At 42.5% G+C, this 27322-nt stretch overlaps 1 long non-coding RNA gene across 1 annotated transcript in view; it reads right to left on the reverse strand.

Annotated features, from left to right (window-relative positions):
* LOC148152549 (uncharacterized) overlaps positions 1 to 23089 on the reverse strand; it is a 55664-nt gene extending 32575 nt beyond the window's left edge. The window contains exons 1-2 of the long non-coding RNA XR_015762128.1: positions 22894 to 23089; positions 21453 to 21567 (exon numbers count right to left, since the gene is read on the reverse strand). This is a non-coding gene — a long non-coding RNA (uncharacterized LOC148152549). The remainder of the gene's footprint in view (positions 1 to 21452; positions 21568 to 22893) is intronic.
* Between the last annotated feature and the right edge of the window lie 4233 nt (positions 23090 to 27322).

A 27322-nucleotide genomic window follows, 5' to 3' on the forward strand; every position in this document is an offset into this window, starting at 1 on the left:
AGTCCGACGAGACGGAGCGGAGGGGTGGGGGGTAAAACGCCTCAGAGACCCGGCCCAGGCAGGAGGTGGGGGGCAGAAAGCAGCGATAGAGACGGATGAAACGAGAGCAAACCGGCGGGATCGGTGGCGGAGACGCTGGGTGCTGGGTTGCCAGGGACAGAGTGGTGCGGTTGCCAGCTGTAACCATGGTAACAGCTTCCCATGGTGTGAGTTTTGGGCTGGGGGTGAGGTGCTAAGTGTACGGAGGGGGAAGCAGAGTGCTGCGTGTTTTCTGGGCCGTGTGTAAGATTGCTTTCTAAAACCATAAAGTATCTGTTTTTTACTCCAGCTCAGAAACGCTTCAGTGGCCTTGATGAGCGGCAGCTCCAGGCGACGTGGCGGTCCACATCTAGAGCCGCCCGGAGCCGAGCTGCAGGCCCAACGAAGACCTCCAAACGAGAGCAGCCTCCAGCCAATCAGCAGGAGCCACCCGGCAGGGCGAAGGAAACGCAGTAAGCCAGAATGTTTCTGAAACGCTCTGTTGAAACCTCCAGTCTAAACACGATGCTATCGCAGGAGTCCAGACTATAGGGGGCGCTGCAGTTAACCCCTTAACCTCTGGACCTCTTTTTGAGAGTCGATGGAAAATGATGTTTAATAAACCTTCAGCGTTACAAGATTGACTCAAGATAAAGGCAGGACTGTACAGAATAACCCTGAGGTCTGAGAATCACTCATGTCACTGACCAAGATGGCTGACAGTGAAGAATGCACTTTGTTACGTCAATATACCTTTAAAATCCTACGGTCACATTACAAAACACCTACAGTACAGGTTCTGATCATTTACTGGACCAACATGTAAGCAAAGCAGTAAAGAGATTCTGGTGATTCTTCTAAATGAACCATTTGGGCTCCAAATGAAATTCCTCTACTTTTTTCTTTGAGTCTATTTTTCCACGTATCCAACCATCAATCCATAAACTGTCATTCCAGTTAATTATTGTTTTAGCAACAAGAGTCAAATCCTCCTCCCTGGTGTCTGCAGGTCAGAGTTCAGTTCTCCTGTCAGACGTGTCAACAGTTTCTGAGCAGCTCATTGGCTGGTCTGGATGATCGACACGTCAACAAACCGTCAGAGCCAATAGAACCTGAGGATACTCAATAAAAATCCACCATCATTCATGGATGACATTTAATCCAGCATGGATTATGATTATAAAACAGGAAAGTTTAGACTGAATTTATGTTTCTGCTTCATGAAATGAGCCTCATTGTTCCTGCTGGTTCAGTCAGAGAAGTGATGCTGATATGTTGGGCTTTAGTCTGGAAGTGAGTCGTCACTGTGTGACTGAGACTGAACATCCAGACAGAAATATTCTTTGTATCAATGCATCACCAAATGTTAAAATGGCCTTTTCTAAATGTATTTTATGAAATAAGTGGAGAAAAATTGAGAAAAAACAATTATATGTACTTTGCAGAATACAGGAAAAGAAGTCCAGGTGCTAGAATGGTCCAGTCAAAGTCCAGACACAAATCCAATGGAGACTGTGAAGCAAGACGTTCGTAGTGAGCCTGAGCTGAGATGTTTGGGTCAGAACACGGGGTCACAGACTGCATGCTAACAGCACAGCTCCCTGCAGAGGAGAAGCTGCGAAGACGTCAGCGACACTCAGCCGAACGCGGAGAGACGGAGTTATTTCTGCCCAGCTAACACAACCCCGGTGTGTGTGGGCGATGCAGCGCCTGCAGCCATGCTTCTCTCTGCTGGAATGTGGATTTATGAACGGGGTTATAGATGGCTCGCAATTTATGCAAACAGCAGAAAAACAACCGCCTAGTTTATTATTTATAGTCCAAGCATAATTCTTGCTTTATGTTTGATACTATAGCCTGATTTGGTTTAATTAAAATATGAATTTATGATCCAAACAATCCAGAGGATTAGCAGAATATTCTCCTGTTGGACCAGAAACCTGCAGAATCTGAGCTGCTTCCAGCTGCTGAAATGATTTTATTTATAAGGAAGCATTTAAAGATTCACAGTGAAATATTTAGAAAGAGTTCCTTTGTGTTTAATGTCTCTGCTCCAGATAAAGTGCAGTCAGCGCTGCTGCATAAAACAATGTGCAGTAATGATGTTTACCTGCAGATCAGAGCAGTTTCTCATACTTAGGTTTATTTTTTTAATATTTCCATCAAAGAAAGTGAAAAATGAGAGAAAATGGTGGCGGTAGAGGCGCTCCAGTTGTTCCCATCCCCGTTTTCTTTGCCAGGATGTAATCTGGGCCGATCCATCAGAGAGCAGTAATGAGGTCTAATGCTAGGACCCACTGCTTGCTAATGACACCTCGGCCGGCCCGGCACCACGTCGGCCTGTCGGAGCCGCGGACCCCTGCTGGGCGGCGGGCAGCTGGGACCCGACCTCTGACCCGCAGGGAGACAGACCCTTACATCACAGCAGCAGGACAAGCTGCTGGAACGGATCTAACAGCTACGATGCTGAAGGAAAGTCATGCTACTCATCTGCTAAACAAACACTTACAGAGAAGATAGATAATCTAGGATCATTAGAGAGATTCTACATTAAAAACGTCCCAGGCTGGAACCCTTTGTGTTGTGTTTCTGGTACGCCTGTATTTCTGATGCACAGGCCACATCTGCTAACAGTGATAGACGACAAATTCACTTCTCTGGTCCCACTGAGGTTTAGTTTCTGAACCGATCTGATCTGGAAAACACTGTTGTTGTGTTCAAGGAGTTAGCATATCACTGAAGGTATTCAAGCCTTGGATATCATCTGAATGCTAACCATGCTGCTAATGCTAACGTCAGCATCCTCAGTCTAAAGAAGCTGCATAGCTTCACTTTGCTCCAATCTGATGGTTGAAGAACCAGAAGATTAAAATCTATAAATATGTTTTTGTTTAGCTCATTTATCTGTTTATTCAATAATTTAGCAGCAAAAATGGTTTTTAATTGAAAATGTTGCTGATTTTATCAGTATAGTTTAATTAAAATGTGATTAATTGCAGACCCTGAAATTAAGGTAAAAATGAACAGAGTAACACTTTAATAAGGATTCCAGCACAGTTAGCCATGACAGGAAGTTAGAAAAGTGGCAGTTTATCTCTCCCATTGCTTCAGAAGTGACAGGACTGTTAAAGATTGAGTTTTTCCCCATGTGTCAGTCCTTTTTGTCCAATTCAGTAAAAAAATGAACTGACATCTGATTCAGTCTTTCTGCCGCCCACTTTTCCTTCATTTTTCTACTTTTAGAGACAGTAGATGGAGAAGGCTTGAGGAAATAAGGCGTTTTCTCTTTCTGATTATCTTCGTCTGAGGCAGATTCAGACACTTTCCAGAGGAGAGGAAGTAGAGAAACAATGGAGGAAACATCTTGATAAACACGGGGTGTCACAGTTTGATGGCTGATCTCAGCAGCCCGTTTTACTCAGAATTTAATTCAGCTGTGATAATTTTAGGAGGATGGAAGTGACACTTCAAATAATGCAATAATAGACCCCCTGCTGCTGCTCCACATGGAATCTGAAGTGCATTCTTCACGCAGTTCAGATGGAAGATTGAGGTGATTGCTGTTGCCATACAGGGTCCATTTTTTCCTTCCAGAAATTCAGTCAGATTTGGTTTTTTAAGACAAATTTACAGATCTGAGCTGGACGTTGCATCCTGCTAAATGCAAAGCTGGCTTCACACACACACACACACACACTTTCACACACACCAATCTGCCAGCTTTTTCCACATTAAACAAGCCGACGCAGAAAGGAGCGGGAGGACGGAGACAATGCAAGGAGAAGCAGCCAGAAATGAGGAGAGCTGGCAAAACAGGAAGGATCACACCAGAGCGGAGGAGAGAATGACAGACAGAGACGGAGAGAAAGACGGAGGGAAAGACGGAGACACAGAGAGACGGAAACAATGAGGAGAGAGACAAAGCAGGTGGCCTGGGTAATTGCCTGGGGAATATAATGAATGAGCCTCAGTGTGTCTGACGGAATAGGAAATCGTCTCTATCTTCTCATTCCGCTCGCTCTCTCTCTCTCCTCCTCGCTCTCATTATCTCTCGCCCTCGCTCGCCCCCCGGCCCCCTCCTCTTATCCATCTCCTGTGCTCCCCTTTAAACATATCTGCTAACCCAATCTCTCTTGCTCGGCGTTTGCCAGCATCCTTTCTCTCTCCACTGCAGAGCTTTTAACACCTTTTCTTTCCTCTCAACTTGACTCCCTGCTAATTTCTGTTCCCACCTCCACTACCCCCCACCCACCCACCCACCCACACACACACACACACACACACACACACACACACACACACACACACCCCCACACACACCCCCCCCCACACACACACACACACACACACACACACACACACACACACACACACGCCTCAGCCTGGACAGCTGCACCTTTCATGACGACACGTTTCTGCAGGATGGAGCTGGATTTCAATCGGACTCAGACAGCAGCAGCGCTGCAGACCTGATACTATAGATAAATCCATCCAGGGAACATTTGTCTTTAAATTAAAGGTAATCTATATGTGTTTTTATAATTAATCTACCAAAACGTAGCGCCATGGCGACAAAGTAGAGGCGACCCCACAGGAAACTGGGAGAGGAGCTGAAGGAACCTGAAAGGTTCAACTTCATCATAAAGAAAGTTCATCCCACTGCTCACTGTCAGCTGGGAGACGTTTGACTTTCCTGCACAGCATCGCAGTGAGATCAAGATTTGGACTTTGACTAGACCCAGGACTTTCCAGCTCTACCTTTTCTACTGGTTTCTCTCAAAACAATAAATCTGTTACCTAGTAACAGAAAATATACCCAAGTAAAATGTAGCCATCTAAGAAATTATTCAAGTATAAAAGTATTTGGTAAAAAGTTTACTGAAGTACTGAGTAACTGTCCAAATTATCAATCATCTAAGATTTAAAACTTACATCATTAGATGGACCAAGATATTAAATTTAGCAGAAATGTTTTAAGGACCAAAATGATAATAATTTAAATAAGTAACAAAAAAATTAAATTAGGCAAAAGAAAATGTTTACAAATCAAATTTTTTCAATCAAAAATTTATTAAACTAAAAAACTGCAGGTGTGTGTCTGTGTCACACACCTGCCTGGTGAATGTTTGGTTACAACATGTTTGTTTTTCATTCAGTGGGAAGAAAATTTTACTAAAGCAAGAGCAGAGATACTTCATAACAAAACTACTCAAGTAAAAAGTACAGTGCAGTAAATGTACATTTTTTCAAAAAAGTTACTCAAGTAAATGTAACTAGTTGCTACCCGACTCTCTAGTAATGATGGGCTTCAGTATTCAAAGTGGTTCTGGACCGGATCAGCCGTAAACAACTGAAATCCAATCAAACTTTAAGACTCCCTTTAAAAAGGCTGCCAACTTAAGGGTATTATGTGTTTCTTATAGAACAATAAAGTAATTATGTTACCTTCAGTAGTTTAAGAAATAAAATATGACTTAAAAGAATATAACTTTGAAATTGGGCCCCTGTCTCTTTAAGAAGCTCCTGCTCTTTCTGACAGGTGGGGATTCAGCCAATCAGTAATGAGATCCATCCAATAAACAACTAATTCTAATTAAAACTACTGAGATGTTTGTGATTAATCCAAAGTTTTCAGTGTCAGTTTGTTTGAATGTTTGCTCCATTTCTGATGAACCAGAACCAAAGCTTGGATCTTCTCTGTAAACTACCAACCGATCTCCTGATGGGATCGGTCTTCAGGGGGATGTGAAGTAAAGCTTTCGGTTTCCTTTAGCCTCGCTGTGGCGGAGGCGCTTTGTTTAAGAGTAGAAACGGGTCGATTCAACGTCAAGATGAAGATGAAGACGAGGGTCGTTTGGGAGGAAGGGGACAGATAGCGTCACCTCTCCCATTCAGGTCCAGCCGACGGGACGCCTCAGCCGCCTGAAAGGAGGAAACAGGAAGTGAAAGAGGCCTTTCATCCTCCTGCCTCCTCTTCCTCGCCCCCTTCGCTCTCCACACAGGCAGATAAAAACATCCAATCACGGCGCGACGAGCGGCGAGGAAGAAAAGGTTCAATCACGTTCTTCTCCCCATTTCAGAGCCGGGAGTCACGTTGCTGGGTGGCAGGGATCTGGATAGCTGGGGAACACGGTGGGGCGCTAAGAGGAAACTTCATCCATTCTGCATGACAGGACAGCGATATGAAATACCAGCAGAGAGAAACGATGCCGTTCACACAGAAACCAAACAGACGCTTCACAACAACTGAACTGCCGATCACGACGACCGAACCGCCGATCGTGACGACCAAACCGCCGATCGTGACGACCGAACCGCCAATCGTGACGACGGAACCGCCGATTGTGACGACCAAACCGCCGATCACGAAGACCGAACCGCCGATCACGACGACCGAACCGCCGATCGCGAAGACCGAACCGCCGATCGCGACGACCGAACCGCCGATCGCGAAGACCGAACCGCCGATCGCGAAGACCGAACCGCCGATCGCGGCGACCGAACCGCCGATCGCGACGACCGAACCGCCGATCGCGAAGACCGAACCGCCGATCGCGAAGACCGAACCGCCGATCGCGAAGACCGAACCGCCGATCGCGAAGACCGAACCGATGCTTCACAGTGAAACAGACCAACTCAACAGGAGCAGCGGCTGTAAAACAAACCGAGCTGTGCAAATAAAATAGATTTCCTTTTTTTAATTTGTTTTTTTTAAAACAAATCCTGCAGACGTGACCAGGCATTGTTGCATCAGTTTGGTGTGGAGTGCTGACTCATTTCTGCATTTCTGCTCAGATTTAAGCCTCATTCTGAAGAAAATAACTTCCAGTTTCTAGAAACATTTGTAAGAACCGATAGAGTTCAGAGCCCTAAACCTCTCTAAGTGGTAATGTTTTACATCTTCACAGATAAAATTGAAAAAAGTGAGCCTCTCTGTGGATCTGTGAGGAGCTGAGGTGGAACAGCTGCTCATGAGCGTCATCCAGCAGACTGAGACCAGAACCTGCAGCTGCCAGACCAGTAGAGGTTGGCAGGCTGGCTGCTATCAGCTGACTGCGGCGGTGTGTGCAGCCCGGCTCGTGGTCAGACTGGGAGCTGTGGGAGCTTGTTAGTGTCTCTGCGTTAAACCAAGCTGCCTTGGAGGACGGCAGCCAGCGGTTCTGCCAGAGGACAGTCGGCCATTTGGACGCCTCTGGTTCTGCTTCTTTAGAAACTACAAGTAGCTCCAGCTGTTTGTTTTGGCCATCTGGGTTTGAAACATGGATGGGTTTGCATCCAGAAACAAGTCTTTATAAACACATCCAGGTAAACAAGTGAAACGCTTGGTTTGGAATTACATTTTCAATGAGTCCAGAGAGTCAGCCATTTCCCTCTGCCTCGGCTCCAGTTTTACCATTTCAGCTCAAACGTCTGCAGGCTGCCACTCTGGAAACCAGCAGATCTGGAAAACATCATTTCACCTGAATCTAACAGCTTCCAGACATCATGTCTCATCTTGAAAAAGTTTGCTTCTGCTCAAATCAAAACATTTTGCTTTTTTTGTCTCAAACCATTTTTTTAAAAACATACAGAACACATTAAGCATTTGAAAGAGACTTCAGGTGTCAGGAATGATTGTTTTCATGGAGACGTGTAAGACCAGCATCGCCCTCCTGCTGGAGGTTTGTGTTGGTCTTGGTGCCAAAGCTGACCAGAGATCCGTACTTGATGACTCTCCAGTTTTCTTAATGGTCATCCATGTTTCCAACCTAAAAAGACTCTTGTTGCTTTTACAGGATAAAGAAGCAGCCTGGAGCTTTAGGTTAATAGATAATCTGCATGTGAACGGCTCTGCAGTTGGGAGACGATGCCAAGATGGAAAAACATCAGCAATGAGCTTAGACAAGCATCCATTGGTCCTCCTTCACAGCCAAAGATTTCTAGAAACCTTCCAACCTATAAGAAGTTCAACATCCTGCAGAGAGGAAAACCAGGAGCTCCATCTCAGACTCCACAGGCCCCAGTTAGAAGGCTAAAGGTTAAAGGTCATGACCCTGAACAGTCTGGCTGCCTGGAAAGGTTGAAGGAGAAAGCCTCTTCTCTCTAGAAACAAGATGGCCACCAGACTGAGGTTAGCAGAGCTGCATCCGGATGGAGGACGAGACCAGAGAGGACATGTTGGACCAAGATGGAGGAACCCAACCAGCAGATTAGAAACTGCAATCGCAAAGTGGAAAGTCCAATGTTCCTGTTGATGACCCAGTTTCCTCTGAAGTTGTTTTCTCTTCTCAGTGGTCATAATGTTATGGCTGATTTCTTAAGCTCTATTTCAGGAAAACTACCAGTCCCAGTTGGAGGCACCAACTCTGTACTGTGAATATTTCTGATCTAAACGGAGTTAAAATGGAAACAATGGGAATAATTACTACATACAGTGTTTATTTCCAAAGTGAATTAATGTATAGACTAAGCTTGGGAGGCTTAATCATCCAAGCTAAACGCACAGCATGAGCTGCTTCATGTTCATTTATTATTTTTATGAAACAATCCTCTAATTAACTTGTTAACTGCTGGAAGATTCCATCATGCATCATTTAACGTTTTAACTGCATCATCAGCGCTCTCAGCCTGGTCGCTACGCGCTTGTTTACATCAGTTTGCTTCTATAACGCCGGATGAAAAATGTTCCATTAATACCAGCGTTTATAATCATCACTTAGAAAAAACAGACTGACGCTGCGCTCCACTGAAAGGTTTCAGCTGAGAAAACCTTCTGAATGAAATCATCCCCACACTACATCAGCTCTGTGTCCAGCATGTGTGGGGTCTGCAGAGATGTTAGATGTCCCTTCCCTAACTTAGCGAAATTATTCAATTTCTTCTGAAAAAGCAAAAAAAAACGTCACATCTGATTGAAACAATTCAATCATAAAGCTCCCATTTATGGAGTGAATAACTTATAGTTGCTAATGTGTAAAATATATTTTAGACGTGGCAGCTCAAGAAATGTTAGAAACTTCCAAACAGAGAAAGTGAGCAACCATATTTTCATTCTTAACGCATCAAAATTAAAGCGTTTAGTTGATCATTTTCTCGTGTTTGATTATTTCTGCTGGTTGGTAAATTATTTTCATTTTCTGGTTGTAATTGGGGGTTTTAATCCAAGCAAATGCAGAATTTGTCAGGAAACAATAAAGTTTAAGTCATGAGACGCAGAGGGAGCAGGAGAGTCAAAGGAGCGATGCCAGAACACAAACTGAACGAGTGTGTATGAGATTTAAATTTAAACATGACAAATTATTGTCTGTTCTCACAGATATGAGCTCAGATCAGTCTCACTGCACACTTTGATTTGTGACACAGATATAACAACGTAATTATCAACATGCTCTCCAGAGCAGACTTCCATCTAAAACCAGATATTTTCCTTACACTTCACAATATTTGCTCCATTTTCTCCACTGACAGCTGATTTTATCTGAGCTTAACACTGTAAACATGAATAAAACTATTGTCGAGTTAGAGAAACCCTCTAAAGACGAACAAACCAAACTAGAAGTGAGCTTGGTCAAGTTGCACATGATTTCAGCAGGGCAGCCATGATTGAAAAGCGATGCCTCCCTGGGGAAATGCTAGCGCTCATGCCTTCGTTTACCAGCTTCAGATGGAGAGCTCACCTGTCCTGCCACCCTCTGATTCTCCTTTAATCATCTGAAAGGAAAAGCTGGAGTTGCACTGCATTTCTGTAGAGTTACCAACACGCCCCGCTGCGTCCGTCATCCCTCTGCTGTCAGAGACAGATGAGGCGGGTCAGTCGTTGTTGGCTGCTCTGTTTACATCCATAAATAAGAGTTTTGGTTAAGTGAATCTTTAAAAACAACCTTATTAACCTTTGAGCCCCGCTGCTACCAGCCCAGACCTGGAAGATCCAATCTGCTGCTGGTGGGACTCGTCTGAGAAACGCTGCTGGTGTCCAGCAGGAACAGCAGGATGCTAACGCGCTCACGGATTACATTAGAGGAGGAAGAAAGAACGTCTGATTTCAACATGTTACAGCACAAAGCACTGGCCGGCCGAGGAGCTGGGGAAAGAAAATGAAAATATTGCTCTCTACTGTCACCACATGCTTACGCAGGACGAGAAAACATCATCTGAGTTAGTCTAAAATAATAGGTTTTTCTATTTAAACTGATTATTTTGCACAGCACTGAGGTAATTATTTATTGTGACTAGAAAAATAACAGCTGTCAAACACTGAATTGACTAGTTTTACAACAAAAGAGGTCTGACTGCAGACTGCCTGCACTATGTCTGGTTCACATTTAAACCTCTCAGTGGATTTTAAAAACCTGAGACCTGATGGAGACAGCAGGTTTTATTCATACATGTGTGGGGATCAAACACAGCAAACACAAGCAAGCTCACCAGTCAGATGACAAATCTTACATAACCTCTCTTGACCAAACTGGTGTTCAGATTAAACCAACATGGCCGCCTGAGAAGAAGCAACGGCGATGGTTCATGGACAATATTTAAAAAGGAGAAACTAAACATCTCCAACGTTCACCAGCCTTTCCGGCCCTCCACGGCGTTGTTCTTTCTGGATTTGGGATTCCTCTCCACGTTTCCTTCACCTCACTTTCTGATTGTCTAAGCGTCGCTTCAGTCAGATTCGTTTGCCGCGATTCCAGTCATTTTCTCAGCACTGATCTTGCATTTTTACAATGTTGAGGGTTTTTGAAGACATTTGTAATTTTTGGTTTTACTGAAACCAACTCTCCAAGTAAAGAATCTGCTGACAGACATGCAAATAACAATGAGAAACATTTTTGTTTTTGACATAAACCCTCCACAGATGATCAGACTGTTGTGTCTGCACATCTTTGGTTTATCAGAGATATTTTATAGAAATATCTCTGATCCACACATCATTTTGTCATGATGTGTGGATGAGGTGGTGAGGAGAGACGCAGAGACCCAGGTTGTGATGAAGATGATGATGAATTTAATGTTAAATGTCAACGGGACAGAAGAACGGGGAACACAACGAGCACAGGACGCACGACGGCACCGGGAAATAGGCTGGTTCCACACGACAAGGATCCGACTAAATACACTGGGAGGGTAACCAAAGAAACGAGACACAGCTGGGATCAACCAACAGGGAAGACCGAGACTCACCGGGAACAGGCTAATAAACACAGAAAAACCTCTAAATAAATACACAGAAAACACAGATCACAACACATTTATGTTAAAGATAAAATCTGAGGCGTTTTGTTTACTATGATAAACTCGATTATGAATATTGCAAGCATTCTCTAAATGCCTCTGATTCAGTTGCTGTAGCTGCATTGTTGCTAACGAAGGCAGGAAGGAAACATGATCTGCTTGTGCTGACAGTGATAAAGGAGAGCTGTGCTGCAGTAAATTGGTGGAGTTCTGCTTTAAAAGTCTGCAATGGATTCACTTGACTTGATTTTCACATGTGGTTTTGCAGCAGGGGTCATATTTAAATCAGCACCCTGACTGGATGTGTTTCAGCAGCGTTTTTCATTCTGTTTGATGGAACAGATGCGTTTCAGTTGTTCTAGATGAAGCTGTGAGCTCAGGCGGCCTGACAGCCCACATCTTCCTTTGACTTTACATGAGAAAAGGAAGCCTGGAGAATCCTTTCTACTGTTTGGAGCAGGAATTTATTCTCCTGATAATTCCTCATTTCGCCCTCAGATTTCAATAAATGAAAGCAAATCTGAAATATGTTGTTGCAGAAATAATTTTAAAAGCTTCCAGGGTAAGATTATTTTCACCTTTGTAGAAAACGGAGAATAAATGAAGCTCATCTAAATTCCTTGGTGTTCACATTTCTGTTTGTCAAATAGGCCCAACAGTAGCAGCCTTTCCACTGACCATGTAATTGCACAATTTGACAATTTAAAAACTGATCTGCATGATAGAAATGTGCCAATTTCAAAACCTTTTGTTAGGTAGATGCACCAAAGACAGAAGCTCCAGATTCATCAACCTCTGATTTACACTGCATGCGGCTCCGCTGGAGTGTGCACCAGCAGTGGGATAAAGCAGTGATAAAAGGATCAGTGGAGTTGAACTGTAGTCCACAACTTCCAGAATTAACAATTAACTTTCTCCATTGGATTCTACACTTTCTAATTATGTCAAACACAAAAATAATTTAAACAAATGGAGACCTGGCCTCTTGAACGTTGGCACTCTGTAAACTAGATGACACTGAAGAACCAGGGAGTGTTGAAAGTTGTTCATTTACGTCTCTTTGCTTTAACGCCACCCAGCACCGATTCAACAGGCGTGACTGGAAATGAGCTTCATGTTGTCAGAAATTACTCTGAGAAGTTTTCAGCTCGTCTGACCCCTAAATACATGTTCAACAACGTTTTCCATATCTGATTAACCTGCAACCATAAAACTCAACTTGAATCATAGGTCTAAAAATTATTTGATCTTAGGTGTGACAGTCACTAGAAGCCTCCATTTAAAACTAAAACTTTTAAATTTGTTTGTGAAAGTTTACTTAATTGAACTTTTGACACGTATCTTATTAAAAACCAGCTAAAAGGAGTGACGCTCTCTTTATCTCTACCTCTTCCTACCTGGCTGTAGGGTGTGTGTGTGTGTGTGTAACTAATAAACACTCGGCTCTGATCAGTGTGTGCGGGTGGAGTCGGCGAGGCGGAGAGCGGTTAATCAAAGGCCTCCCTGTGGCTTCACTTATTAAAATACTTTAATAACTCTTGTTAAAAGCTGCACTCCTTCACTGCTGGCTGATCAGAGCGCCTCCTGCAGGTAGAATGAGGTGCAGGTCAAAATTTGGGCATAAAAGCTCTGATTTTGTTGACTCCTGCTCTGCAGGTAATGAAAGTGTTGGATTGACGCCGTTTCTTTAAAAGCTTGGTGGCTGGCTGCTCAGACGGAGCGCCGTCACTTCAGGGGGAACAAAATACCCCATCTTACAATTTAATCTGACTCAAAGAAAACAGCCCAGCAATAAGTTGGGTTTTTGACAGAAAGAGCTCAGAAACTCAAGCTGAGGCAGTTTGCTTTCATTTGGTTTGGAGGCTGGCCCCAGCAGCGAGTTTCCTCACAGAGGGAGGAAGAAACCAAACGGAGACGCTTTCTGAGCCGGCCATGTCGGATTCATGCATCAACACTTTGTTCCTCCAGCGTCTGCAGGGACTTTATGTCTGCTTGGAGGAAAATACACTGCCTGTATTTGTGGGGAAGTCATAATAATAAAGCTCTTCATTTCACCTGATTTCATTAAAATAGTTTTACTCATGCTTTGTTTAACTAAAGGCTCATATATCCATTTACTGAGCTGATTATTGATATTTACATTTATTCCTAACTACGGCAGAATTTGTAACATAAAATCCTAAGAAAATCATTCTGGTTTTTACAGGACAAATGTGAAAATACGAAGGGGTAATTTACATGCTAACCAGCTTGGATTAGACTAACAAACCTCAGATATGATCTACAGGGACCAATGAGAAATGTCTATTATCTGAAGAAATGAACTTAAGTTGATCTAATCTGTGTGACTGTTATTCTTCATAGCCTAGAATATTCTGTTGGTTAAACACTGTGTTGTTTCGTGGCTGCAGCGTTTCAGCCTGATTGTTGTGGATTCTTTAAGGACTGAACTTGAACATGTCGATCTGTTTAAGACGTTACTGTATTATCTTGTTCCAGAGTCCAGATGAAGAAAAGCCGACATGTCGGCCATATTTACACATTAGGAGCTGATTTGCAGTCGACCCTCCAGGATCTGCAGATGAAGACAACAAGGTGACAAGTTGGCCGGGGAGCGAGGCAGGAGGTCGAGATGGAGATCAGGTTTTTATAAATCTCATTTCTGCTGCTGATTTATCCGCTCGCCCCGGTCCCTGTCAGCCTCACACATGTGACCCGCACGGAGAAAGGCTAACTCATTAATCTGCCTCATCACAGCGGGACGCTCCGCAAGCCGCGCCGCTACACACACCGCCGTCCTGTTGGCTTCTCGTCCATCTTTCTCCACCAATTTCCCCTTCACCACTCGCTCTCTCCAACCTTAATGTCAGCTTTCCTCATTTTCATCCCCTTCTTCTTCCTCATTTGATTCCTGCTCTTATTCTCCGAGGCTGAGTGGTGGCCTCTCCATCCAGGATTTAATTAAAGCTGTTTAAATGGCCAGAGGTGATCCTCATCATGTCATCCTCCTCCCTGTCTCTTCCTCTGGAGGTTAATATCAGACTAATCCAGTCTTACCCCCCTAAGCCCTTCCTCAATAATGCATGGCTCCTCTCTGGCCACCTAGAGTGGCTTCCTTCACCAGCAGCAGACTGGAAGAGCTCAACTCCATGCAGCCAGACGCACCTTTTTCTCCCCACACAGATAAATCTACACGGCAACTCGTCTGAAGCTGCAACTTTCATTTGTGGCAAAACTATAAAACATGATCCACCGAGTGTGATAAAAACATCATCTACTCAAGAATAGCAATACAAGAACTCACGTAAAAGTAAAAACACAAAACCCTAAAAAAACTCCTAAAAACAGAAATCAGTGAATCAGAGAGAATTCACAGTAAACCATATTTACTGAAGTTTTCTGTAAAATGAGCAAACTGTAAGATTCAGCTTCTATGCAAACAAATCTGGAACAAAAGTCCAGAAAACTGCAAAACTGCTGAAACACTGAGTTCCTTTAAATGAAAGAGCTGCCATTGGTTAGCAGTAAATGGATCAACATATTTGGTTTGTATTTGATGACTTTGACATTTGACAAAATGTAATGTTTGATTTATTTCCCACTTGGTGACCATCTGAAGTGTCCAGGATGTAAAGCAGTTTGAACTGCCGTGTTACTGAAATGTGCAAATAGACTGAAATTCAAAAATACAAAATATCTCCAAGTGTTTGTGTTTATTGTGGAAATATCTCAGCACAATGAAATAAGCAAAACTAACTAGCAGCTTTTCAGCAAAAGATACAGGAGCTGGTTTTAGATCAATAAGTTCTTAATATTAACTTAAAAAGTGTTAAAACGTCTTTTTATTAGTGAAATAATATTCCAGTGTAACTAACATTTTTAAAATCAACATTAAGGATTTCAGTTTCTTGTATGTTAGTTTTGTCTTATTTTATGTGTACCAAGACATTTGCAACAGAAACTATGTAAAAAAAAACACTTGGTAAAACTTTGTGTTTTTGCAGTGTAAGAAAGAAAGTCAACTTACTTCAATAATAAATTAGAGGTTTATTCTGGCCACAGAGAGCAGATCCTGTTTACTGCTGAGCTCAGGAAGTCAGAGACTCAAACAGAAAACAGTTTCCTGATGGAACCAGGAAGAAGCTGAAACTGGGAGGAAGAGTCCATGTCTGAATGACCTGCAGTCGGTGAATGAATGTTCCTGGAGCCGGTTCTGTGAATGGACGAGTCTGAGGACCAAAGGCAGACGGGGGGAACTATGTGTGATTAAATCCAGCAGATCTAACGACCTTTTCACCAGGCGCTGGTGAACGTGAGTGGGAGGAGAAGCAGGTAGTCTGAGGCTGCTAATGAAGACAGGGAAACACGACAACTACCAATTAAAGTTGTCAGAGCCGCAGCGCTGCCAGAGTTTGGCACACGTCCTGCAGCGTAATTACACTCCGGTGGGCGTGGCGCCACACAAATTACCTCCTCACTATCGTCATATTTTATCGATTATGTGGGAATTTTTTGATGAAATACAAGAAGCAAAGAAATTCAAAGGAAGAAAGCAGAAAGCTCCAATTAAAAGCCATAACTGTATGCAGATATTATCAAACAGGAAGCTGCAGATGGAGGGCCCGGGGCCTCATTAGGCCCCTCTCTGTAACCTGGACCCGTCTCCTCTGAGAGTTAAAAAGACCAGCTAATAACCGCTTTATCCCCGGCCAGAAATGGCATTTCAGGGCCGCTCCCCGTAATTTATCACGGTTCAGATGATATCAAGCGATTAGCATTTTACCAGGCTGACCTTATCCTAATGAGAATCTCACATTTACATTAGGAAAACAGACAATTAGGGTTAGGCTCACACGCCAGGCTGGTGGCACTTTAATAAAAGAGGGAAAAATGTACAGACAAATCACTGTCAACGCATATTATTCTCACTTTACTGGGATTTCAGCCCTTCTAAAACTAATGAATCTTTTCATTTCATTCTTCCTTCATCCAAGTCAATCTGGAAGTGAATGGAAGAGGAAAAACTGAAGAAAACGTCAAGAAACTCAGACTTTGAGGCGTTAATTTAAGTTAAAGCTAAAAAGATTTACGTTTAATTATCACTGGGTAACGTAAATATGTGCAGTAAGTAGTACTGTTCAATTAAAAACTTATTTAAACATCTGTTGAGCATTTTGTCATCCTGACAGTGAAAACACACCAGACCCCCCAGCGTTGCTATGACAACATGCTTCATCCAGAAAGTTTTATTTTGGTTCATTAAGGTTTCAGAAATCGAGGAGAGGAATTACAAAGAAACAAATTTCCACTAAAACAATAAGTTAAAATGTATAACTGCATTGCTACCTGACTCGCTATTGGCTGATGTTTGAAGAGCAGCCAATCCAGGTGCAGCATTTTCCTTTGCTCTGATTGGCTAAAGCCCAAGACGGCAGATGAGACTGAAGCCGTTAGCTTCTGCAGTCCAGATGAGACGGTTTCCACTGGTGCATATTATGGTATATTTGGTATCTGGACTGTTAAAACACAAAGTTGTAGGTATTTTTAGAAGGAGTTTTCAAGCATTTGCAGACTTTAGAAGTCCATGGACGGCTGTTGTCTACTGTTAAAACTTTTCTCCAACATATTTGCTTGATTTAACAAAGGATGAATGTGACTGAAACTATCTGGATAAATATTCTGACATTTCTAACTCCCACATTAAACTGGAAAAATAAGTACATTTCTACAAATGTCTCCATCTAAACTTCATTCCCAGAACACCAAAAACTGTAACTGGACTCATTCTCGCTTTTCAATTTCATTGGATGCACGAAAAAAAAAAAAAAAAAAGGATATTTTTGCCTTCACTGCTCAAAGAAAATCTCCCCACCAGATCAATGTTTAGCTAATAATGTTTGCCAGCATTATTGGTCTGTATTGCTGGGGAACATGGACAGAGTGAGGAGGTTATTAAATCTGTAAAGCCGCAGGGCCTGCTTGAACTGAGCTGTACATGCAAAATGACAACTGCTGTCACCATAAACCTCATATTATTATTATCCAAGTCAAATGGAAACCGTCTGGAAAAGTTATTTTAGCGATTCTCCTACATTTATTACTTGCATATGAAGTTTAATGGAAACAGGACAAATATGTTGAAATATTCATAAAAACACTTTCTGTCATTTCAGGAAAAATGTCCAGTTTGTTGGAGCAAATTTCTTAGTACGATTGAAATAATACAAAACTAACTTACAAGTAACATTTCAGCAAGAAATAGGAACTTGTTTTATGTCAGTAATTCCTTAATAATGATGAAAAACTACCAGATCAATCGGCAGATAAATTCACATATAACAAGAGATATTCCCCATGTTATAAATAACATCATCTGCCAATGGAGCTAGTCATTTTTCATCACATAAAGGAACTACTGACTTGAAATAAGCTCCTGTATCTGAAAGGTTAAGTCTTATTTCAACTGAACTAATATATTTGCTCTAAAAACTAGATAAAAAAACAGTTAGATTTTGTTTTTGCAGTGTGAGAGTGACCTGTTGCTTCAGGTAAGTTACCCTGAAATATTGGTGAAGTTCCCCATTAAGCTTTGTTAAATATGTAGTAAATATATTTCTGAAAATTTTGGAGAGTGACCTCTCTCCTTTGATTAGTAACCGCTGAACTGAAACTCATTTCATTTAGCCAAAAATACCCTGGAAGTCTCAGAAAAGTATTTTCTGATTTATGTATTTGTGCCAAAAGACAGAACTTGATTTTAAAGAAATTCTTAGAGTAAAACTATTTAAAGGAACTAATCAAAGTTAAACAGTAAAGACTGACAGACTCCTTTAAACTTCAAATACTAACGGTTCGATTCAGAAATGTTTTTTACTGCTTTTATTAACTTTTATTGACTGCTTTCAAACCAGAAAATAACCTGATGTGTTCATTGCCTGCAACTATCACCGTTTTGTTTCAGAGACACTTGATGAAGTTACAAGTTATGAAAGAAAAAAATACAGAAATTGGTTTATCAGTTTGGGAAGAAATTCAGCTTGAGGCTAGAAACACTGATGATGACATAAATCACGGAGATCGCAGTTTCTCTAAGAAAAAAGGCTGAACTGTAAATGTCTGAACCCAAATAAAGCTGAATATCTACACTCGGCCACTTTATTAGGTACACCAATATGTTAGACATCTGGATGTGGTGACGATGTTTCAATGAAGATTAAACTGAATCAATAACAACACAGCGATGCAACGAATTCAAAGGTTCCTATAAATACAATCATTACTGTTTCTTTCTCTTCCTGGTGCCCATGTTAAACGTAGCCGGGTTGCTGGAACCAAACGGGCCGGTCTAAGTATTTAAGAACCTGCTGGTTTGAGGAGATCTTCAACCAAAACCATCCTGAGGTTTACAGAAAACGGTCTGAAAAATAAAAAACAACCAGAGAGAAGATTTCTCATGTGAGCCAACGCTGCTAGGGACCTTAGGGAAGTGGTGGAGCCAGAATAGATTCAGGGAGTCCAACCCGTTAGCAGCAGCACGTACATCATAAAGGGACAAGTTAGAGTTTGTTTCCAAATATCAAGCTGAATCCATGAAATTCTGAGACTTCCTGCAGTAAAGCAGCAGAAGAGGAAAAGTTGCTGTAAAAGCAGAGAGCAGGAGTATGTGGGTCAGAGAGGGACCAGGTGGGATGGAGGAAGGTGTGACAGACGATGAAAAGCTTTCAGCTGCTGATTTTGCATGTGTGTGCATCAGAGAGAAAGACGGTGAATAAAGACGGGACGGCGAGTCAAGATGAAAGCGCAGCGTTTCCACAGTGTCATAATGGTGACCAATGAATTTCCCCGGCAGGAAACAGCAGCCTGCGGGTCTTTAAAGTCCACTTCAGCGCGGAGTCAGTCGCTGTTCAGACCTGGAACTGTTCCCAGTCTGCAGGAGCAGGTTACTGGTTATACTGATCGGAGGCTGAGTTTAAAACGGGCAGCAGAGGAATGATCCGGTTCGTTGTTTAACCTCAGTTCTACTGATGTAAACACCCCAGAACCCAAATGAAGGATTCTTTGGCTTTTATAATTACAGAAAACGAGGAAAACTTTGAGGTTAAATGACCATCTGTTGGATTTCTAGCCATTATACCAAAATTCATGCTGGCTTCTGCTGAACCTCATTTACAGTTCGTCTTCCAGATTGTTGTTAGAATCTGATTTAAGACCATCTGTAGGAAGTCAGAGTAAATCAGAAAATGGACATGAAATAAAAAGTCATTTTCCTTTTGAAGAGAGGAGAGTTTGGCATCGGCGTGTCTATTTATTTCAAGCTTTATCTATTTTTATTTTGTCACTTGCAGCGTTGCCAGATCCAGCGTCAGAAATAAGCAACCAGGTCTAAAAAAACCAAACATCCTGAAGTAGATGGTTATTTATATTCTCAGAATATTTCAGAGGGAGCTCCAGGTCAGAGGGAGCTCCTGGTCCCTCTGACCTGGAGCTTAATCTGGTGATGAGAAACTATCAATGTTTTCCATCTGTCTCAGTGTTTCACAAAATTTATTATTGCAACTACATTCAAAATCAGAAGCTATGGTTTATAGCACCTAAGCTCACCATTTGAACTAAATTGTTCCTTGTAAATTAACTAGAGCCGATATTTTAAGCCATTAATTTTGGTTATTTGCACAATAAACTGTCTATGTTTGCTCTAAATCATTCTTAAGTAAAGAGATTTTAGTCTGATCAGATCTGCATACACAACGGTAAAACCAACCGACCAAACGTGCTGGAGCTCAGCCAGGGTTGCTAGGTGACGGATTGGGCTTCCCTGGGGTTGCTAGGTGACGGCTGGGCTTCCCTGGGGTTGCTAGGTGACGGCTGGGCTTCCCTGGGGTTGCTAGGTGACGGCTGGGCTTCCCTGGGGTTGCTAGGTGACGGCTGGGCTTCCCTGGGGTTGCTAGGTGACGGCTGGGCTTCCCTGGGGTTGCTAGGTGATGGGCAGTTCCTCAGATTTGTGACTTTAGGAGGTTTGTTCACCTCATTTTACAGAAACCAATAAACAGCTGTGTGTTTTTATTTTAAGTGCTTGGGCTTTTTTTTTTTTGAAGCAGTAGAAAACAAACAGAAGTAAAACTATTTGAAATCAGTGAATATTTAATAACCCTGAACATTTGTCGTCACTTTAATCTGGATCTCAGAACATAAGCATAAAAAATATTTTAATTTTCCCAGTTAAAAAGGCTTTGATGAGAGAATTTCTCTTCTTCTAAATATCTGAAGAGAGAATGAAAAAAACTAAAACCTGATTTGGACTTTGAAAATTTGCCATTTTCTCATTTGCTGTACATTCAGCAGATCATTTTGATCTTTCATGTCGGCCTGAAGCAAAACAACCAGAACCCTGCCAACTCCAGAGCCCAGGTCACACCGGGGTCACCAGACGGGTCAAAGACATGCAGCTGATCCAGTTCAATCAATATGAAGCCCAAAGCCAACAGAAAGCCGACCGTCCAGTTACCAGCAGAACCCGAACAATGGAAACATCAGCTGGACGTTGTGATCCCATCAGGGTCAAAGGTGAAAAGTGAAAAACCAGAAACAGAACCATCAATAATATCTGGTAAACTCTTATTTTTCTTTCAGGCAACTTTACAGACTTAGTGTTGCTGGCCGTGGATTGGTGGGGGCCCGCTGGGGCCCCGTGAGGCCCCGTGGAGCCTCCCACACCTGAGGTACTCAGGATAAACACGGCCAATCAAAAGCGGATGTGGAGGTAATGAAGACTGCGGCTCTAAGAGGCAGCACGCTTTCAGAAGCCGCCATGAAGCTGAGCACTTCAGACCCGCTCCCCCGTCTTCCACAGCTTGCTGGATTACCAGCCTAGTCTCTATGGTAACCTCGCCCCACTCGAAAACACCGCCACACACACATAATGAAGACTTTACTTCCCTCAGTTCAGAAATGAAACAGGATAATTTAAGTGCTACTTGTGATTTCCTGGTTTTTCGACATCCCTTCGCCTCCTGGATGAGGTTCTGGAGTCGTCAGCTCTGCTGGGCGACAACAGGCCCGATAAATCCCGCTCCTCAGGGCTAATGCCTGAGCAGTCAGCGCACTCAGCCGCACGGCTTTAACATGTTCACAGGGTGTTTAAGAAAGAAATAACCGATTGACTGACAGAGTCAGCTGGAGTGTGGCGCTGCAGCCAGAATCTGCAGGCTCAATTAAAGCCATACCTCTCTGTCTGCTCCTCATCCTCCTCATCCAGCCGATAACCTTCAGCTGAAGTCTGACGATTGGTCCAACAGGAAGTGGAGCTCTTTGGAGAGGAACCAGAACCGCCCACACAATCTGAGGACAAAAAGGACACACTCAGTAACAGATCTATGGTGCAATGAAACACAACACAGAGAAAAGATCAGTCTGAAAAATATAGGATCTAAAAGACAGAAACAAAAATTACATGAAATGTTAAAACAAAGACAGACCAAAAGATGCCTGGAAAGTAAATATTCATAAAGCACCTTTCAAGAGAAACATCCCAAAGTGATTCAACAAACAGAAAAACAAATACACAAAGCAAATTTAAGCACAAGCTGATTTAAAACATGAAGATCCAATCAGGAGCCTGACAGCAACATTCTGCACAGACTGCTACAGATCTAGGGAGGTTTTAATTAAACATATGTTCAGTGCATTGCAATAATCTAGACTAGACAAAACAAAACCATGAATTAAGACGAGAGATAACAGGGCTAAGTTTGGAAATATTTCTCAAATGGTAAAAACAAGAACAAACCAGACTTGACATGATTTTCCAGAGAAAAACTTGAGTCAAAGGTCACTTCAAGGTTTCTAACCGAGGATTTAACCAGATAACCAGGAGACCCAAACATCTGGTTAATCTTTACAGTTGTGTTTCTAGTGCAAAGATTACTTCAGTGTTTTTTTTCTTAACTCAGCTGAAGAAAACTGAGTCAATCCAGACAGTTCAGTAAAATATGCAGTTTGGAAGAAAAGAGATAAAGAACTGTATATTATCACTGCAACAAAGATAGAAACTGTCCTTAAAAGACGACAGAATGGGACCAACAGTCAGCAGGTAGGAAAACAGGAATGACATGAAAACTGAGCCCTGTGGAACACCATAATGAGCAGGAATGGATCTGTATGGAGCTGAAACCCCTCCTTTGCTCTGTAACAGACCTCTGTGTGTGTGTGTGTGTGTGTGTGTGTGTGTGTGTGTGTGTGACTAGAGTATCTACTCTGGGTTCAGTGAGGAGTTTAATTATTTACCTGAGCAAATGTTTAGACATTTACCCCAAATAACACACCTGACAACAGACTGGTGGTAATGATGGGAATATATTGACATTTCTTTACACATAACAGGCTGACTAAGCATTAAAATAATACAAATCCATCCGCTCCTTTGGTTTTGTATACGCATAATTCAACCAATGAAAGGAATGTTTGATAATCATTCCATCTTCATTATATAATTTACTACAAAACAAGACAAAATGCATAAAAATCATCATATAACCATTTATGACGTCGTTATCTAAAATATTCTTTACTCTAAGTTTATCCCGACTGGTTTTATATGCAATAAGGAACTCATTTAGCAGCGTTCAACACTTTGCTAACTCAGTTAGCATGCTAACAATTACTCACAGTGATATCCGTTATACAAAACGTAATTAAAATCAAATTAGAATCACAAAACCTAACATCTTCTACGCTGTATCACTTAATATAATCTTCATTAAATCTGCTTCTCGTCGTAAAGTTTCGCTAAAAGTTAAATTTATGTTCTTTCTACTTCTGCTTTCAATGCTAGCGGCCACAGCGACGATCCAAGATGGCGTAACCTAGCGTTCTCTTCCACAGAGCAGGAGAGTCTTATTCGTCTTTGGACGAAGATGAATTATCTGCTGCCCCCTTGTGGCTACACTCGACATTATAAAAAAGGGCAGAGTTCAAAGAGCTGCATAGTTTTCGGCTGTTTTCAGAGAGCCGGCTCTTGTGGCTCGGCTCCCAAAGAAGATCCGGTTATTTCGGTTCTCAAAAGCCTCTTAATTTATTATCATCTGCAGCCTCATATTTTAGCATAACTTGGCATATAGACTTGTTTTGTATGATAAATACTTTTGCATTCAATGTTCCCTATAACAGAAGCCTCATTCATGCTCATGTTACGAACATCCTTACTTTTGTGTTAATTTTTTTAAAATTTTGAACAAAAACAAATAAACAAAGCTGCAGATAAATATAACACAGATCCATAATAATCTATTAATATATATTATCTTTAATCTTCAGCCAGATGCTGCTTCACTTACACCTGTCATTTACATCTATGGGGCTTTACCTGCCTCTCATTGCATCAAATTTAAGAAGATGTGAAAAAAATATATGAGGCTCTGTGTGAAAAACTGAGTCAGCTTCCTTTCCCTGACTGTGTGATTTACTGTGACATTTTAAAACGCCACAAAAGAAGATGAAGAGGAGATGACATCAACGTCCGTCTGTCTCTCAGGAAGGAAACTTTTCATGGCGTCCAGCTGGTTTCCCCTAAGCGAACGAGTCGCCTTTTGCTAGCGTTCCTCCTGTTGGTGTCGGATCTGATAACGTCGAGGCTATGGAGCGTCTCAGCGATAAGACTCAGCTTCAAAAAATGTTTAAAAAGCAGAAGGACTGAGGAGAAGTCGTCTCAGTCGGAGGGTAATCTGCCTCTGAGGGTCGGCCTTTGGGGCCGACCTCTGGGCGATCAGCTGTCCGTCTCGGGTCAGGCGGGAACCGGCAGATAAAGACACTGAGGATTAGTGTTGGAAGGGAAGGAAATGGCTCCAGCATGTCCGATCACATCCAGGTTTGACCCTGCACAGATTAAACTAATTCTGCTCCAGCATCAGTCGCCTGGTTTTCACCTCTCTAAAATAATCAAATCCAGTAATGAACATTCAGGGAAAAGTCGCTTGCATGTTGTTTAACGTGTTAAACACATGAAGGCCGAACAAAAGCTCCTCCAGTCTCCAGTTGTCAGTTTTAATTATCTGTTGCTTTGTGGAGGATGTCATTAAACGGCTCTGCGGTCCTCCTGTTCTGTGGAGTCGACCAGCAAATGACAGGCTGTTCAGCAGAACCGGTCCGCTGCTCCGATTCATGGAGGACGCTCAGAAACACGCAGCTAGGAAAGTATTCACACCCCGTTTAATTCCCAGTTTATTCCAGATACAAACACAAATCTCAGTGTATTTATGATGAGATAAATCAAAGTTATACATGATGATGGTTTTCAGTATTTCAGGACAGTTAAAGCTTCACATGTGGCATGCAAAGGTGGGCAGAGTTCACAAAGCATTACACTGTAGCTGATCAAGTTATTTCATTTTTAAAAATTACATCATCAGACGGATCAAAATATAAAGTTATGTGGAAATTTTTAAGCACCAAAATGACAAAAATTCATTTAGGTAACAAAAAATAAAGTCAGGCAGAAGACAACGTTTCCAAATCAACTTATTTCAATATAAAATTCATGAAATTTGAACAAAAGCTGCAGGTGTGAGTCTGTCTGGTGAGTTTTTAGTTAAAACATGTTTGTTCTTCATTCAGTGGGTAGAAAATCCAGACATTTTACTCAAGAGTAAAAAGTACAGCTCCAAAACTACTTTTTTTTTCTTTCAAAAAAGCTACTGAAGTAATTGTAACTGAGTAAATGTAACTAGCTGCTACACAAATCTGGTGGCATAAATTATAATTTAACCTCCTGTACTAAAAACGCCCTAAATAAAACCCATTTTAACTCAAATACTGGGAAATAATCTGCAGGTTGATTGGAGATTACTCTGGCTCCAGTGAAACTAACCCACAGCCAACATGTGGAAGAAGGTGAATTTAGGTTAAAACATTCAGACTGAACACATCCAAAATACTTTCTGTTGGAAAACAAACGCTGGTGGTGGCAAGACGTTAAAGTCGTCAGTCAATTTTCAAAACCTGAGAAATGATGATGGATGATCTCAGCTTAACAGGTTTGGTTTTACAGTGTGTGATCACAAACCAGCTTCACTCCACAACATTCAAGGAGGGAAATCTCTGAGATCCAACGTGAGTTCAGAGTAAACAAACATGGCCGACGGGGAAAAGCAGTGGAGACAGAGTGTGACTTTCTGATGCGTCTTTGGTTGTTTGGTCTCTTGTGTTTTGGATTTCCCTCCATGTTCACCTCGTTTCTGATTGGCTGCGTTCGGCTCACTCATCACCATCCAACATGCTGAAAATCCCTGAGTTCAGATGGGAGCAGTGAAGCAGATTACTCTGAATACACAGCAGGAGGATCTGAAATGGTCTGTACGTCCATCCTGATCGTCAGACTCCTGAAGGTTGTTGGAGGGAAAATCTGGACAGAAAATGGCAGAAAGTCTTGTGTGAACCAGCAGAAACATTCAGCATCTCCTCCTAAGCTCCACTGACCTCCGCCTACGAAGAGCTGCTGAATGAAAACCCATTTCAGACTAAACTTATGATTTTTCTTCCTCAGTATTCTGTTAGTGTGAAACTAAAACCCATTGAAACGATTTGTGATCCTGTGTGGTCGTATTTTAATGCCTGCAGCCACAGGATGACCTTTCCTGCCTCCAGCCAGCGCTGCTTCTCCAGCTCCTTTCGGGTCAGAACAAACCCTGACATACTCGGACTGTTTATTCATTCTGCCAAACAGGCGTGATTACAACCCAACAGCAGACTGTGGGTTCTGTTGAGGCCCACCGCCGGCCTTCAGGTTGACCGGCCCGCTGGGACAGAACCTCCCGCTCCTCCAGATGGCACCGCTGCTCCCCGACCCGTCCTACATAATCATAAGCAGCTGGTTGGTGGGTAACGGCGAGGTCAGGCTGCCCAGAAGAAGTCCGGGTTGAAGAGCGAACACGGAGTCGAACACGGAGCGGGAACGCGTCCCATCAGGGCCGAGCTGCCAGCATTTACATAACCAGAAGTCAAACAAGCTCTGCATTTCATTTTCCATGCGAATCCTCAGAAACATCTGAATTTCTGCTAATAAGAATATTTCTGGAGCAGAAACAGGATCTCAGTTTGACCCCAAGTCTAAAACTTTGGCTTGGGAATAAAATCAACATTTATTATTAAATGTTTCCAGTATAAATCCATGATATTTCTATACTGAGATTATCAGTAAAAGCATCTTTTTCTGAATTAAAGCGGTGCAGCGCCACTTTCCAGGCTCTAAATTTGGCCTGCAGTGAAGTATAAATACAGAGTATTATGGGATGTGTGGGGTTTCAAAGCCGCGGTGCCCTGAAGTAGTCACGACTGTACGAGTGAAGTATGAAATATCCGACAGCGTTACGGTGGCGCTCTGGATGGAGATCAGGCTCAGCCAATCAGAACGCTTCCACATCATTGGCCAGGCCATCTTATCTGAGCCGAGCGGAGAGGCTTTTCCCACTAATGCCACCCGGTTGGCTCCATCCTTCATCCTTTGCTTCACCCCCAGCCTCCCTCCATCAGCTGAAGCTCCCTCTTCTTTCGCTCATCTACTGCACTTCATCTGCTTCTATCGCTTTTCATTTTTCAGTCATGCACTTTTTCAGTTATTGGTTGCGCGTTGCTGAAGTGTGTGATAGGCCTCGGCGCCAGGGTGGAGAAATGGGTCTGGTCTCACTATAGATGGGTGGCAAATTCTAATGAATGTGTGTGAGAGCGTGGATGTGTGTCAGGAGACACTGGGAGAGTCCACACCTCAGTTTTCCTTAGAAAGACAGTCATGTTGGTCTGTTCTCACAGGAGGAGGTGAGGGAGTTCAATGTTGGGGAAAAACTCCAACAAGACGGGTTTGAATTTTTCTTTTCTGAAAAACGGAAATCAAAACATTCCAGGAAGCAAACGGCAACATGTATTCAGCTGAAAAGCCATTACTGCAGGTGTGGTTGTAATCTTCTTAAAGGTTACGTGGACCGGTTCTGTTCTGGATGCTGAATGTGAGTGAGATGAACTCCAGCATCAAGCAGCATATTAAAACCCGACGCCCCGTCATTCAGCGCCCGCCTGAGGACGCGCGTCCCTCATGTCTCCCCCTTCA

This window comes from Poecilia mexicana, unplaced genomic scaffold (genome assembly GCF_051168715.1).
Source record: "Poecilia mexicana isolate PSO_F unplaced genomic scaffold, ASM5116871v1 scaffold_23, whole genome shotgun sequence".
Taxonomy (NCBI): Eukaryota; Metazoa; Chordata; class Actinopteri; order Cyprinodontiformes; family Poeciliidae; genus Poecilia; species Poecilia mexicana.